We start from the raw sequence: 14700 nt of genomic DNA, 5'->3' as shown, positions 1-14700 counted from the left end.
AGAGGCGATGCAAACTGCATCGGCTATTTTGTGCTAAAGGCGATATGAACGATATCGGCTATTCTCAGTCTTGTATCCGATCTTTAGGTTAAAGGCGATTTTCTCTTTGTCGGTTTTTCTGATTTACATTCATGAACCAACCTCAACACTGGGGTAGTATTTCTTAAGAAATCTTCCATTGATAGCTCTGGTAAACCCCTCCCCAAATAAAGTCTTCAATATGTATGCATTGCCAGGTACACATTCTACTATTCGGAAAGGACCTTCCCAATTTGGAGACCATTTGCCGAACGCTCTATCCTTTGTTCCAACTGGCAATATAGTTTTCCAAACCAAATCTCCTTCTGCGAATTGCTTCAGCCTAACCCTTTTGTTATAATACCTGGCAACGCGTATTTTATTTTTCTCAATATTTTCCAATGCCTTGAGACGAATCAAATGTAAATCTTCCAATTCATCCATCATCAGATTCTTATAATCTTCACCTGCCAATTCTTTCTGTAACACAACTCGCCTTGAATCTGACCGTAATTCCCATGGTAGTACGGCATGATGCCCATAAACCAGTTCATAGGGAGACGTTTGAGTGGATCCATGACAAGCCATTCGGTAAGCCCACAGTGCTTCACTAAGAACCAAGTGCCATCTCCTTGGTTTTTCATCAATCTTTTTCTGAATGATTTTAATCATAATCTTATTTGATGCTTCTGCCTGACCATTAGCTTGTGCATAATAAGGAGAAGAATTATACAACTTAATCCCCATACTTTCGGCAAAGTCACAGAATTCTGAAGAAGTAAACTGAGTTCCTTGATCAGTTGTTATAGTCTGAGGAATCCCGAATCTGTGAACTATATGTTCCTTAACAAAACTGATCATATTTTCTGACGTTACCTTCTTCAAAGGGATAGCCTCTACCCACTTGGTGAAATAATCCGTGGCCAAGAGTACAAATTTGTGTCCCTTACTAGAAGGAGGATTGATCTGACCAATTAAATCTATACCCCATCCTCTGAACGGCCAAGGCTTGATTATAGGATTCATAGCAGACGCTGGAACTTTTTGAATATTGCCGAATTTTTGACAATTGTGACACCCTTTGTAATATTCAAAACAATCTTCCAACATAGTTGGCCAAAAATAACCAGTTCTCCTAATTATCCACTTCATCCGATAAGCTGACTGATGTGCACCACACAATCCTTCGTGAACCTCATACATCACTTTCTTGGCCTCTTCTTGACTTAAACATTTGAGCAATACTCCATCGATGGACTTGTAATATAACTGATCATCAAGAAACACAAATTTGAGAGCTTTGTACCTGAGTTTTCGGGAAACCTTTTGAGATGGATTTTTCAGATAATTGGTAACTTCGCATCTCCAATCACCATCTACTGGATCAGTATTTAAAACATCTTCCTCCATAGCAAAAACTTCCCGACTCTCTCGATATCCAGAAGCAGCTTGAGCTAATTTATTTGCTTCTTCATTGTACTCTCTAGGGATATGATGCAAGGTCACCATTAGAAAATTCTTCAAAAGTTCTCTGCACTCTTCATAATATTCTCTTAACACATTGTTCTTGCATTCATACTGATCATTTAGTTGATTAATCACCAACTCAGAATCCCCAAAGATTTCAACAGCAACGGCCTTTACTTCTATAAGAAGCTGAAGCCCTCTAAGCAATGCTTCATACTCTGCCTGGTTGTTAGTAACATGAAATTCAATAGGAACTGCATACTCAAAAGCTTTTCCTCGTGGGGAAATCAAAAGAATACCAGCACCACCACCTTTGCTACAAGATGATCCATCGAAGAACAAGGCCCAAGGCACAATGCTTATCGCCTCAACAGAAAGATCCCGATGTTGGGTAATAAAATCGGCAATAACTTGACCCTTTACCGCCTTTGCCGATTCATATCTTAAATTAAATTCCGACAACGCTAGAATCCATTTGCCAATTCTTCCATTCAAAATCGGCATTGATAGCATATGTTTGATTACATCAAAACTAGAAACCACCACACATTCGGAATTCAACAAATAGTGCCGAGATTTGGTACATGAGTAATACACACATAAGCAAAGTTTTTCTGCAGCCGAATACCTTGTTTCCGGGTCTAACAGCTTTCGGCTAAGATAAGCTATGACTCTTTCTTTTCCTTCAAACTCTTGCATAAGGGCCGATCCTATCGTCAGGCTATCGGCCGCTACATACAGCTTAAAAGGCTTGTCAAGTTGCGGAGGTACCAGCACAGGTGGAGCCTTCATATATTGCTTGATTTCATCAAAAGCCTTTTGTTGTATGTCACCCCATACAAATTTTTGATCCTTCTTGAGCTTTAATAAAGGAGAAAAGGGCAAAACTCTCTCTGATAGATTGGATATGAATCTTCTTACAAAGTTGATTTTGCCTAACAATGATTGTAATTCCGTGAGATTAGTTGGTGGCACAACTTTGTCTATCGCTTCCATGCTCTTTTTCCCAACTTCAATTCCTCCTTTATGAACTAAAAATCCCAAAAACTCACCAGCCGAAACTCCAAAGGCACATTTGTTTGGATTCATCTTCAAGCCATGCTTTCTTGTGCACTCCAGAGCCTTTCTTAAATCGGCTAAATGTCTTTCATGATCTCTAGATTTGACTACTACATCATCGATGTAGATTTCTACAATCTTGCCGATCAGCTCGTGAAAAATATAATTCATAGCTCTTTGATAAGTTGCACCGGCATTCTTTAACCCAAACGTCATGACTATCCATTCGAACAAACCAATATGACCAGGACATCTGAAAGCTGTTTTCGAAATATCTTCTATTGCCATAAAAATTTGGTTATAGCCAGCATTACCATCCATGAAACTAATGACTTCATAACCTGCTGCTGCATCTACCAGCAAATCGGCAACTGGCATTGGGTAACCATCCATAGGAGTAGCCTTATTAAGATTTCTGAAATCTATGCAAACTCTCATTTTTCCATTTTTCTTGTATACCGGTACTATATTTGAAATCCACTCTGCATACTTGCATGGCCGAATGAAGTTTGCTTCTATTAACCTTTCAACCTCTTTCTTCACATCGGCCAATACTTCCTCTTTGTATATCTTCCTTGGAGGTTGTTTATAAGGACGAAATCCAGGTTTAATGGGTAATCGATGCTCAACAATGGAACGATCCAATCCAGGCATTTCCGTGTAATCCCAAGCAAAACAATCTTTAAACTCTTTCAACAAATCTATCAACTTTGATTTATATTCTGGGTCTAACTTTGCACTAATATACATCGGCCTTGGCTTAGATCCATCACCAACATTAATTTCTTCCAATTTATCAGCCGACATAAAACCACGTCCCAACTTTCCTTTGTTGCCATCGACGGGATTTCCCATTAAAAATTGCTATGAGAGCCGACTGCTTGGATCGGCTGTTGGCCTTCGCTGAAAACATTTACAGGACCTTCTTTCCACACCTTTCCAGAGAAACAATCGATGCCCTCATACTCCCAATAGGTAGATTCTGTGGCAGCAACACTCACCGAATTATCAGCATGTACAACTTCAACATCATCTCCAATCCATTGAATGAGAATTTGATGCATAGTTGAAGGAATGCAACAATTAGCATGGATCCAATCTCTGCCCAAGAGTAGACTATATGCCCCCTTGCCATCAATGACAAAAAAGGTGGTAATCAGAGTTTTTGACCCAATAGTCAACTCGACATGGATAGCACCTCGGGTATCAGAAGGATTGCCAGCAAAATCCCTAAGCACCATGTCAGTTTTCAACAATTCTTCATTAGTCATCCCAAGTTTCCTGAAGGTAGTATAAGGCATGATATTGATAGCAGCCCCTCCATCAACAAACATCTTGGTCAAAGGCTTGCCATTGACATATCCTTTTAAATAGAGTGGTCTCAAGTGACGATTCTTGATTGGTTTGTCAAAAACAGCTTGCTGTGTTAATACAAGCTGAGCCATCAAATCCTGACATTCACTTTCATCAAAATCAGAGTACACCTCTTCTTGGACATCTTGACTTTCGGGAGCTATAAACTCTGATGGGAGGAAGAAAGCCATGCAAGCATTAGCCGAAGGACCACATCCATCAGGCTTCTTTTTAGGACGCCATATTTGCTTTGTTTCGGTAACTTCCAGTTCCAACTCCCTATTCCTCAACCGTTGCACTCTTCTTTTCTGACTTTTCCTCAGGCCTGGAGGACACCACTGTCCTTTTTGCCATACGTATTTATAGAAGTCAGCTTCTTCATCATGCACTCTATCATGAATCCAACCTGAACCTGCAACTCTTTTCCTTTGCTGATTCTCAAAGCCACCTATTTTTAAGCGCCGATCATCTTCAGGAACCTTCGTTCCAAGTCTTTCATAGACGGGACGGCGGTTGACTCGAGATTGCCTATACTCGGAGTACTGAGCACTACACTCTGGACAATTATTTCTTGCAGGCAACCTCAAACCTTCATTCCAACAATGCCTAAAGAACGAACAACCCCAATGAGACTGCTCCTGTTCTGTCATGTATTCTTCTTGCTCCCTTCGGTATACTTCTTCCTCATACCTCCGGCATTCTTCCATAAACCATTGTTTCTTACGGTATTCCTTCTCTTGTTCCCTCTGCCACTTGTTTAGCAAAATACGTGATGTAACTCTGGGTTTGGAAGTTTGACCTTTCTCGGTTCGGCTACTCTGAAACCGAACTCGTTGCTGCAGCTCTTTACTGGTGACTTGCCGATCCTGGGTCAACAGCACCACTCTCTTTTGCTCTATCAGAAGTCAACACTTTCACCTTGCCTTTACCTTTGAGATCATTGGCAGAGACCATATTCACTAGAGAAAGAAATCATATTTTGTGGAAAAGGCTGATCATCAATTTTCATTTTGCCATCAAACCTCAAGTGTCCCTCTTGGATAGCTTTCTGGATTCGTATTCTAAACACTCGGCAATCATTGATAGAGTGAGAATTAGTGTTATGAAAGCCACAATACTTTTTGTCTTTCACTCCTTCAGGACGTAACATAGGATGTCCTTCTGGCAACTTGATGCGTCCTTCCTTTATCAACAATGCAAAAAGTCTGTCTGCTTTAGTAACATCAAAATCATAGGTTCCCTTTTGTTGTTTCAACCAGCGTTGACTAACTTGGGTGGGTTCCTTTGCCCAATTTAACTCAGCTGCAGCTATCTCATCCTCATCAATATATTCAGTCGCTTCATCCAGAAAACCTTGATACACCTCATTAGTGGCATTGTTTTTCTGAAAGCGATTATCTCTCCTGAATCCTTGGGCTTGATTACTCATAGCTGCTAAACGCTGTGCAAGTTGGCCAAGATCATCAAACTCTAAACCGAACAACTTCTCCCTGATATTCGGCAACATTCCTGCTATAGCTATTCCAGGTAGTTGATCATCTGGTAAATTTAGAGAATAACACATATTCTTGGTCTCCCTAAATCTGCGAAGATACTCCAATGGTGTCTCATTCGTTCTCATCCTCAGACTCATGAGATCAACCAACTTCTTCTCATTAGTACCCGTATAGAAATATGAATGAAACTTCTGCTCTAGTTCTGCCCACGTACCAATGGAATGAGCTGGTAGAGACAGTGAACCATGTGAAAGCTGGTCCTGTAAGAGACAAAGGAAAATATCGAATTCTCCAAGCTTCATCTGAAGCAGCTTCTCCAAGTTGCATTAAGTACCGACTGACGTGCTCTATGGTACTAGTATCATCTTGACCAGAAAACTTGGTCAAATCTGTTGGAGGCTTCACCCTTGGAGGCAACGCCACTCTGTTGTACCATTCTGGATAAGGAGACTTGTATGAATAGGATTGATTCTTTGGCTTCAGGCCGAACTGATTTTGCATCATATCAGCCATCCTGTGCATCAAAACATCAATGCCTGGATCCTGATTTCCTTGTACTTGCACTCCAGAAGGCAATCCTGAAACACTTCTATACCCTGGATTTGGCACAGCATTGATAGCACTGTAATCAGTAAATTCTTGATACCCATCTCCATACATATTCTTCTGCAATCTATTTGATGCTGGAGAAACTCTATAAGCTGAAGGTGGCACTTCTCCTGTGGTACCAAATGTCACCTGGCCATAGGTGGGATGTGATTGCTTTTCAGCGTGAGTCAATCCACCTATATTTGAAGGCGACGCTACTTCTTTTCCAACAGGCTTCTCTTGATGCTTTGGAACATTGAAAAGCGTCGGCCCACTGAGTGGTCCAACATTTTCTTCGAAATATTTATCAACCATTGGACCAAAAGTACTGATCATGATTGCCCGAAAGGTATTCAGAAAAGCTGTGTGATGATTTGTCATGGTTTCTCCCATAGCTTTATAAACCAGGGCTGCCATCTTCTGAGCATCCTCCTCTTCAGTGTAATCAGTTTGATGCGGAAGAAGAACCCTTGGCATTGATTGCTTTTGAAATACTTTATTGCTCTTGTTTTTGGAAAAAGACATCAAGCATTTCCGTTGGTATTGCTCACATGCTTGTAGCACTAAATCTTTGTAATTATCTGGCAATTCTGCCATGCTTACATCCAGAACATGATCATTGTTGATCTCAGATGCCATGTTGAACTAGCAGATGGTCCCACCGGGCGTGCCAAAAAGTGTGTTGACACAAAATGTGACGCACTGTGCCTCACACACAGCAAGCCGAAAAGCGTAGCTTCAATCGGGTTCCCGGGTGTTTCGTTATCCGGAAGCGTGCCAGTCAGTTTAACCTGAAAACTAACAAGGGATAAAACAATTAAATGTCAAACTGGAACATGTCGGGTAATACCAGACAGTTCCACATATACGGCCCTGAAGCCACTTACAACGACATACAGCTATAGAGAGCTGTCTGCCAATGAGTTCATAAACTGTTTCGGCTAATCATAAAATAAATGCACGTGGAGACCTGATTGCCGAATACACGTGCATGGGAAGACATGTTTGAACAAGTGAAATTAATTATGAGTTAAGGCATAACCAAGCTCGGCAATCCAGCCGAGTTGGGGTCCATGAAGAAGGAACGTGCAAATAAAAACGATTAAACCAATCTAAAACCTGCATCTGCCGCACGACACCTGGTTTCGTTGAGGCTTAAACGTGATTAACATGCATGAACCCGCGACATGTAACAATCTAGATTAAAATAATTCAGCCATTATGAGCATGTTATCTATTTGCAAAGGCAATATAAAAGGCGATGATCTTTGAAGCACGAATAAAACCACGAGAGAGAGAAGGCCGAACAATATCAATCTAGATTGGGCAGAAGTGTGTTACAAATATAAAAAAAGGTTTAAAACATGCAACACTGGATAACTTAATGAATCTATTTAGATTTGCCATATCTAATATAGAGCCGATAACTATCTCGCTTTCACTAAGCATATTGAGTAAACGCCTGCCGCACGGTATCTACTCATACACAAAGCATAAGCAAAGACTTCTTGATTGTCAAGCAAAGATCCGCCGCACGACCATTGAAAACAAACAAGACTACTTGCATCACGTCTAAATCCACCGCATGATACTAAACATGATAACAAGGTTGTCGGAACTTACGGAGGTCGACGGGTCGATGACTCCTCTCGAAGAACTCGACGACACGACAAAAGGACTCGAAAGTTGGCGCGGGGCCGGTTGTATTGATTTGGTTGTGAACCCTTATTACAATGGTCGAGGGTCAATATTTATACCCTAGACAAAACACGAGTCCTAGAGGACTACGATTTTACAAAGGAACCTTTAAATAAACTTGGAAACTCACGATTCCTTACCCTAAACTTTTAGAGTCCTTTACTATTACAACTTTCACCTTTTCGATCGGCCTCGCCTGCCATCTTCTGTTTTTCCCGAATGGAGTCACCGCCTTCTGGAGCAACCGACCGCAATGCATTTAGCCGACCGCTTGCTTTGTTTGCCGAATACCCTTCTTCCCGCATGTGGGTCTACCTGTCATCTTCCAGAATCGACCAAAATCCAGTGTTAACAACTGAGAATTGGAATGTTTTGTGGAAATCTTTTCGTTCAATAGCCGATGTCCTCCGGACTCCAGCGGATGACGGGCAATCTTGGGCGCAGTTCATTCCCCGGATTCCGACTCGTTTCCAAGAGTTCGCGAAGAGGTGTGCCCAAATATGTACCAAGAATGTGCTGGCCCAGGTCCAGGTCCTTGCTCCAGAGGCGCCTCTCTCCAAGATAGCAGAAGAAGCTGAAAGCCAAGAATATCTTAACGTCGTTGAGAGGATGGAGTCTGAGGTCGAAGGTCTAGCCAGTAGGGTTGTAGACAGTCTAAATACTGACATTTCCCTTTCTGATGACAACGCCTGACTCGATTGAGCATCCCCTTATAATATTACACTCCTTTTTAAATGAAGATTCTTTATTTTTGTTGATGTATTCTTTGCCTAGGTGCGGTTGAAGTTACTTGACTTGCTGAGTAATTTGTCCTGTTCACGTCTCTGCTCCGCAAAACAACTCTGTGCGTTATTCTAACGAGACCCTTCGATTTGTCGAGTACTTTTCTTTTCTTCCTCCTTTGTGATCCGTCGAGTGCTTTGTCCGTGCTATGACTTGTTAGATGTAGATCTTTGTGTTAACAACCTTTCGCCTATGCTATGCAAAACGACTCGGTATAGAATGTTGCCTTGACAAACTTCGGCATCCGAGTGCTTTCTTGAATGGCGCTTGTGCTTTTCTGAGGAAAAAGTATTCCTATCTGGATGTAGCCCCCGAGCCTCTTGCTTTTTGGAATGAAGTGCTGGAGGGTCTTTTGAAGTTAAATTTCGGTCGACTCAGCCATGTTGCTTTTTGTTTCGGGTGTTAGCTTTTAGCTACCCTCATCGGCGAGCTCAAGCGTTTTTTCAGCTATTTTGCTCTCGGCCGGGATGCTCAGGCATGTTTTCAGCCATTTTGCTTTTTTGTTTTGGGTGTTAGCTTTTAGCTACCCTCATCGGCGGGCTCAAGCGTTTTTTCAGCTATTTTGCTCTCGGCCGGGATGCTCAGGCATGTTTTCAGCCATTTTGTTTTTTTGTTTCGGGTGTTAGCTTTTAGCTACCCTCATCGGCGGGCTCAAGCGTTTTTTTAGCTATTTTGCTCTCGGCCGGGATGCTCAGGCATGTTTTCAACCATTTTGCTTTTTTGTTCCGGGTGTTAGCTTTTAGCTACCCTCATCGGCGGGCTCAAACGTCTTTTTGTTTCGTGAAAACAACTCGTTGAAGGTCATGACAAGACATGCTGTGGATGAATGCCATCTTTATTGATCATGAGTATAAACTACTACATATGTTGTTGAAGAGTATTGCTTTTCGTCGATTGTGAACGTTGGTCCCTTGTGGCTTGCATATCTGTTTTTTCTTGAGTTGTTTCTACGCGTAGAATCTTCTTAGCTGGCTGATGTGCCATGTATTGCTGACTTCTTTTCCATCTTCGGTTATTAACTTGTATGTGCCTGGTCCGGTGACTTTTGTGACAATGAAGGGACCTTCCCATGGACTGAGTAGCTTATGTCGTCCGTCAGTCTTCTGTATCCTTCTTAGTACTAAGTCTCCGACTTGTAGTGATCGAGGTTGGGTACTCTTGTTGTAATGCCGTCTTAACCCTTGTAGGTATCTGGCTGATTGGAGGGTAGCGTTTACTCTGATTTCTTCTGAGCTGTCGAGTTCTAATCTTCTTGTGTGTTCCGTTTCTCCTTCATCGTATTGCTCTATCTTTGGGGATGTCCAGATCAAGTCGGCGGGCAGTACGGCCTCTGACCCGTAAACTAGGAAGAAATGTGAGTAGCCTGTTGCTCTACTTATTTGAGTTCGTAGTCCCCATACTACTTTCGGTAATTCTTCAATCCATTTGGACCCATAGTCCACTAGTTCTTCATATAATCTTGGCTTTAATCTGGCTAGTATGAGTCCATTAGCCCTTTCTACTTGTCCGTTGGCCTCTGGATGTGCAACAGACGCATAGTCTATACTAAAACCACAGTCTTGTGCCCAGCCCTTGAATTCTATAGCTGTGAAAGGGGAGCCTAGATCTGTGATGATTCGATTGGGCATGCCGAAGTGGTGCATAATGTCTTGGATGAACTCGACTGCTTTGGTTGCGCTGTACTTCACGAGTGGTTTGTATTCAATCCACTTGGTGAACTTGTCGATTGCTACGAAGATGTACTCGAAGCCACCTTTTACTTTTTTCAGGGGTCCTACTTGATCTAGCCCCCAGCAGGAAAAAGGCCAAGGGGGTGGGATGCAGATAAGATTGTGAGCTGGTACGTGGGCTTGTCTTGCAAACATTTGGCAACCTTTGCATTTTTTGACAAGCTCTTCTGCGTCTTTCAAAGCGGTTGGCCAGTAGAATCCGGTGCGAAATGCTTTGCCAACCAGTGTCCTTGAAGCGGCATGATTTCCACAGCAACCTGAGTGTATTTCATCTAGGATTTCTTTGCCTTCTTCAAATGAGACACATTTTAGTAGTACTCCTGATGATGCTGCTCTTCTGTAGAGTTTATCCCCTACTAGAACGTAGTTTTTGCTTCTGCGAACAACTTGTGTGGCCTCTGCTTTATCTGCTGGCAGTTTATTTTCTTTGATATAGTCAATGAAAACTTGGGTCCATGAAGTGTTGATTATCAAGATCTGAGCGCCTTTAGCCTGAATTTCATGTGTTGTTTCACCGGGTTGTTTGATAGAGGGAATTGATAGCTCTTCTATGAATACGCCGGGTGGAACTTTTGCTCTGTCTGATCCGAGCTTGGCAAGGACATCTGCTGCAATGTTGGAATCACGTAGGACGTGTAAAATTTCTAATCCTTGGAAATGTTTTTCAAGTTTCCGTATTTCAGCACAATAAGCACCCATGTTTTCTTTGGTGCAATCCCAATCTTTGTTGACTTGGTTGATGACCACTGCTGAATCGCCGTATACGAGTAATCTTTTTATTCCGAGGGTAATCGCCACTCGTAGCCCGTGGATGAGGGCTTCATATTCTGCTTCGTTATTTGTAGCTTGCCATAATATCTGAAGGACGTAGTTGAGTTGTTTTCCTTCTGGAGAAATGAGGAGAACGCCTGCACCGGCCCCGCCTAGTTTGAGTGATCCGTTAAAGTACATCTTCTAGTGGTCAAGGATCGTATCTGATAAAGGCTGTTGAATCTCTGTCCATTCAGCCATGAAATCGACGAGGGCTTGAGATTTGATTGCCTTCCGTGGGGTGAAATTGATGTCAAGAGCTCCAATTTCAACTGCCCACTTGGATATGCGCCCCATGGCATCTTTATTGTGTAGGATGTCTCCGAGTGGAAAATCTGTCACCACGGTAATCTTGTGGCTTTTGAAATAGTGATGAAGCTTCCGTGAGGTAATGAGTAGAGCGTAGAGTAGTTTTTGTACATGCGGGTACCGGATTTTGGATTCTGACAGTACTTCGCTGATGTAGTATACGGGACGTTGCACTTTATACATGCACCCTTGTTCTTCTCTTTCTATGACTATTGCTGTGCTGATTACGGTAGGAGTTGCCGCAATATATAGCATCATATCTTCATCTTTCTTTGGAGGTGTCAGGATAGGCGATGAAGTGAGGTATTCTTTAAGTTTTTTGAAAGCTTCGTCGGCCTCTATTGTCCACTCGAACTTGTCTGTCTTCTTTAGTAGTTTAAAGAAAGGTAACCCCTTTTCGCCGAGTCTTGATATGAAACGGTTGAGGGCCGCCATGCATCCTGTTAGTTTCTGCACATCTTTGACACTTCTAGGTGGGCCCATTTCTATTATAGCTCGAATTTGCTTGGTGCTGGCTTCGATCCCGCGCTGACTGACCAAAAATCCGAGTAGTTGTCCTGAGGGAACTCCAAATACACATTTATTTGGGTTCAATTTCCATCTCCATTTCTTCAAGTTTTCGAAGGTTTGCTTTAAATCTTCAATTAGAGTGTCTAGGTTGTTTGTTTTCACCACCACATCGTCCACGTATGCCTCCACATTTTCACCGATTTGATTCCCAAGGCAAGTCTGGATAGCTCTTTGGTACGTGGCGCCAGCGTTCTTTAGTCTAAACGACATGGTCTTGTAGCAGTAGGCACCAAACGGGGTGATGAAAGATGTCTTGCTCTCGTCTTCTTCTTTTAGTGCGATCTGGTGATATCCTGAATAGCAATCGAGAAAAAATAATAGCGCAGATCCTGCTGTCGAGTCAACTATCTGGTCAATGCGTGGTAGCTCAAACGGATCTTTTGGGCAATGTTTGTTGAGATCTGTGTAATCGACGCACATACGCCACTCGTCCGTGTTTTTCTTCTGTACAAGGACCGGGTTTGCTAGCCAATCTGGATGAAGGATCTCCTTGATGAATCCGGCTGCCATCAGTTTTGTTATTTCCTTTTTAATTGCTGCCTTCTTGTCGGGTGAGAATCGTCGTAGCCGTTGTTTTATAGGTTTGGAGCTTTTGTTAACATCAATTCTGTGCTCAGCCAACTCCCTTGGGACTCCTGGCATGTTGGCTGGCTTCCAAGCGAAGATATCTTTGTTGTCCCGAAGAAAGTTGGTGAGCGCGAGTTCCTATTTTGCCGAGAGGTGAGCACTGATAGTTGCTGTCTTGGAGGTATCGCCTGTGCCTAAGTCGATTTGCCTGACGTCGGCTTCTTTTGGTGGTGCGATGATGCTGGGCTTTTTAGCCGGTATTTCTAATTCTTCTTGGCTTGTTTCTGCAGCGATTGCGGCTATTTCTTTTCTTCCATTGTCGGCTTGCGCTTTAGTTGCAATTTGGATCACCTGAACGTCGCAGTCAAAAGCGCGCTTTAAATCGCTTCGAAGAGAAAGGATACCGTTGGGTCCTGGCATCTTAAGCAGTAAGTACGGATAATGTGGTATTGCCATGAATTTGGCCAGTGCTGGTCGTCCGAGGATTGCATGATATGATGAATCGAAGTTGGCGACTTCAAATTTGATAAACTCTGTTCGGTAGTTTGAAGGAGTTCCAAAGGTAACAGGTAAAGTAATTTGTCCGACTGGCATGGATGCTTTGCCGGGTACTATTCCGTAAAAAGGTGTGCTTGTTGGCGTAATCATCCCGGCGAGTTGTAGTCCTATTTTCCTTAGAGTTTCTGAAAAGATGATGTTAAGTCCAGCTCCTCCATCGATTAGTACTTTGGTGACGGTCATACCAGCAATAGTCGGATCTAGAACCAGTGGATAATGGACTGCGTTTCCCACGCTAGTCCATTGGTCTTCTCTGGTAAATTGGATAGGATATTATGACCAATTGAGGTATCTTGGTGTAGCCGGTTCTGCTGTCATAATGGTCCGTAGTGCTAGTTTTTCTTGATGTTTGCTTCTGCAATCCGGAGCCCCTGAGAAAATCACTGCTACCGTTCCCCTGGGTTTTTGGAATCCTTTGTCCTCGTGGTTGTCTTCTTCTCTTTTCTGATTGTTCTCTTTGGTGTTTTCCTTACTATCTTTTCTTGTGTATCGATCATTGAAAGTGTAGCAATTTCCGATGGTGTGCCTCCCACTAGGGTGCAATGGGCAACGTATGTTTTCAATGTCATCATATCTTCTGGGTTTGGGAAACTTCGTTGATTTGTCGGCCATTGTCACAATATTGTCTGGTCTATGTTTTCTTTCTTGATGTCTGCTATTTCGGTGATTTTGCTTGTCCGGGTTGTCTTGGTTGCTTCTGTCCGGGAACCTCTCTCGTGTTTTTTCTTCTGCAGTAATCATCTTTTCTACTGTATGTCTGAATTCTTCATTGTTTCTCGGATTTTCTTTGCAGAAGTCTTGAAATTGCCATCTAGCCATGATTCCGTGAGAGAAAGCTTCAATTACTTCTCGTTTGGTTATGTCATGCACTTGAGCTCGTAGTTCGCCGAATTGTCGATAGTAGTTTCTAAGACTTTCACCTCCCTTTTGCTTGAGTCCTTTTAGTTCTGCATGAGTGATTGGGTGTGTAATGATTCCTGCGAAATTCTCACAAAAAGCTCTTTGCAAATCCTCCCAATTTCTGATAGATCCTGGATTTAGTTTATCGAACCATTGGAGGGGCATGGCCTCCAGTGCCATGGGGAAGAAAAGGGTTTTGATATCGTCGTCTCCTCCGGCTAGTTCAATTGATTGTGAATATATTCTGAGCCATTGCTTTGGTTCAGTTTTGCCATCATACTTGGAGTGATTAGATGGTTTGAATTTATGAGGTAATCGCACCAATGCAAGCCTGTTCGCGAAGCGGGGGAACCTGTCGTGTGCCTTGGTTTCTTTGAATTCAGATTCGGCGCCTTCCTCTGGCCAACTGTTGTTCTGATGGGAACAATCTTGCGAGGTTGTCTGGGTAGGTACCCTGCTCCTAGTCTTCCTTAGTTGTTCAAATCGGTGGCCTTGATTATGTTCCTTCCTACTTCCTCCGTCATGGCTTCCACCCGGCCCAAGTCTTTCGAAAGCGGATTTCCTTTGATTTTGATCTTCTTGCCGGTGGGTTGTTGATCTGGCGGGTAGTCTTGATCGAGCTTTCTCTTCATGCGTTCTCGGGATTGTCGATCGGAGCAAGTCCTGGAGCTGTTCATACTTCTCACCAGGATGCGAAGTTGCTCCGAGTTCTTCTAATGCTTCTCGAATCTTATCGTAAGGCGTATTTGCCGTGCGTCTTCCTTCGACTTCTCGTTGCGATTTTCTTTTGTCGT

Source organism: Miscanthus floridulus, chromosome 18 (genome assembly GCF_019320115.1).
Source record: "Miscanthus floridulus cultivar M001 chromosome 18, ASM1932011v1, whole genome shotgun sequence".
NCBI lineage: Eukaryota > Viridiplantae > Streptophyta > Magnoliopsida > Poales > Poaceae > Miscanthus > Miscanthus floridulus.
The sequence above is the reverse complement of the archived record's forward strand: the minus strand, read 5'-3'. Positions refer to the sequence as shown.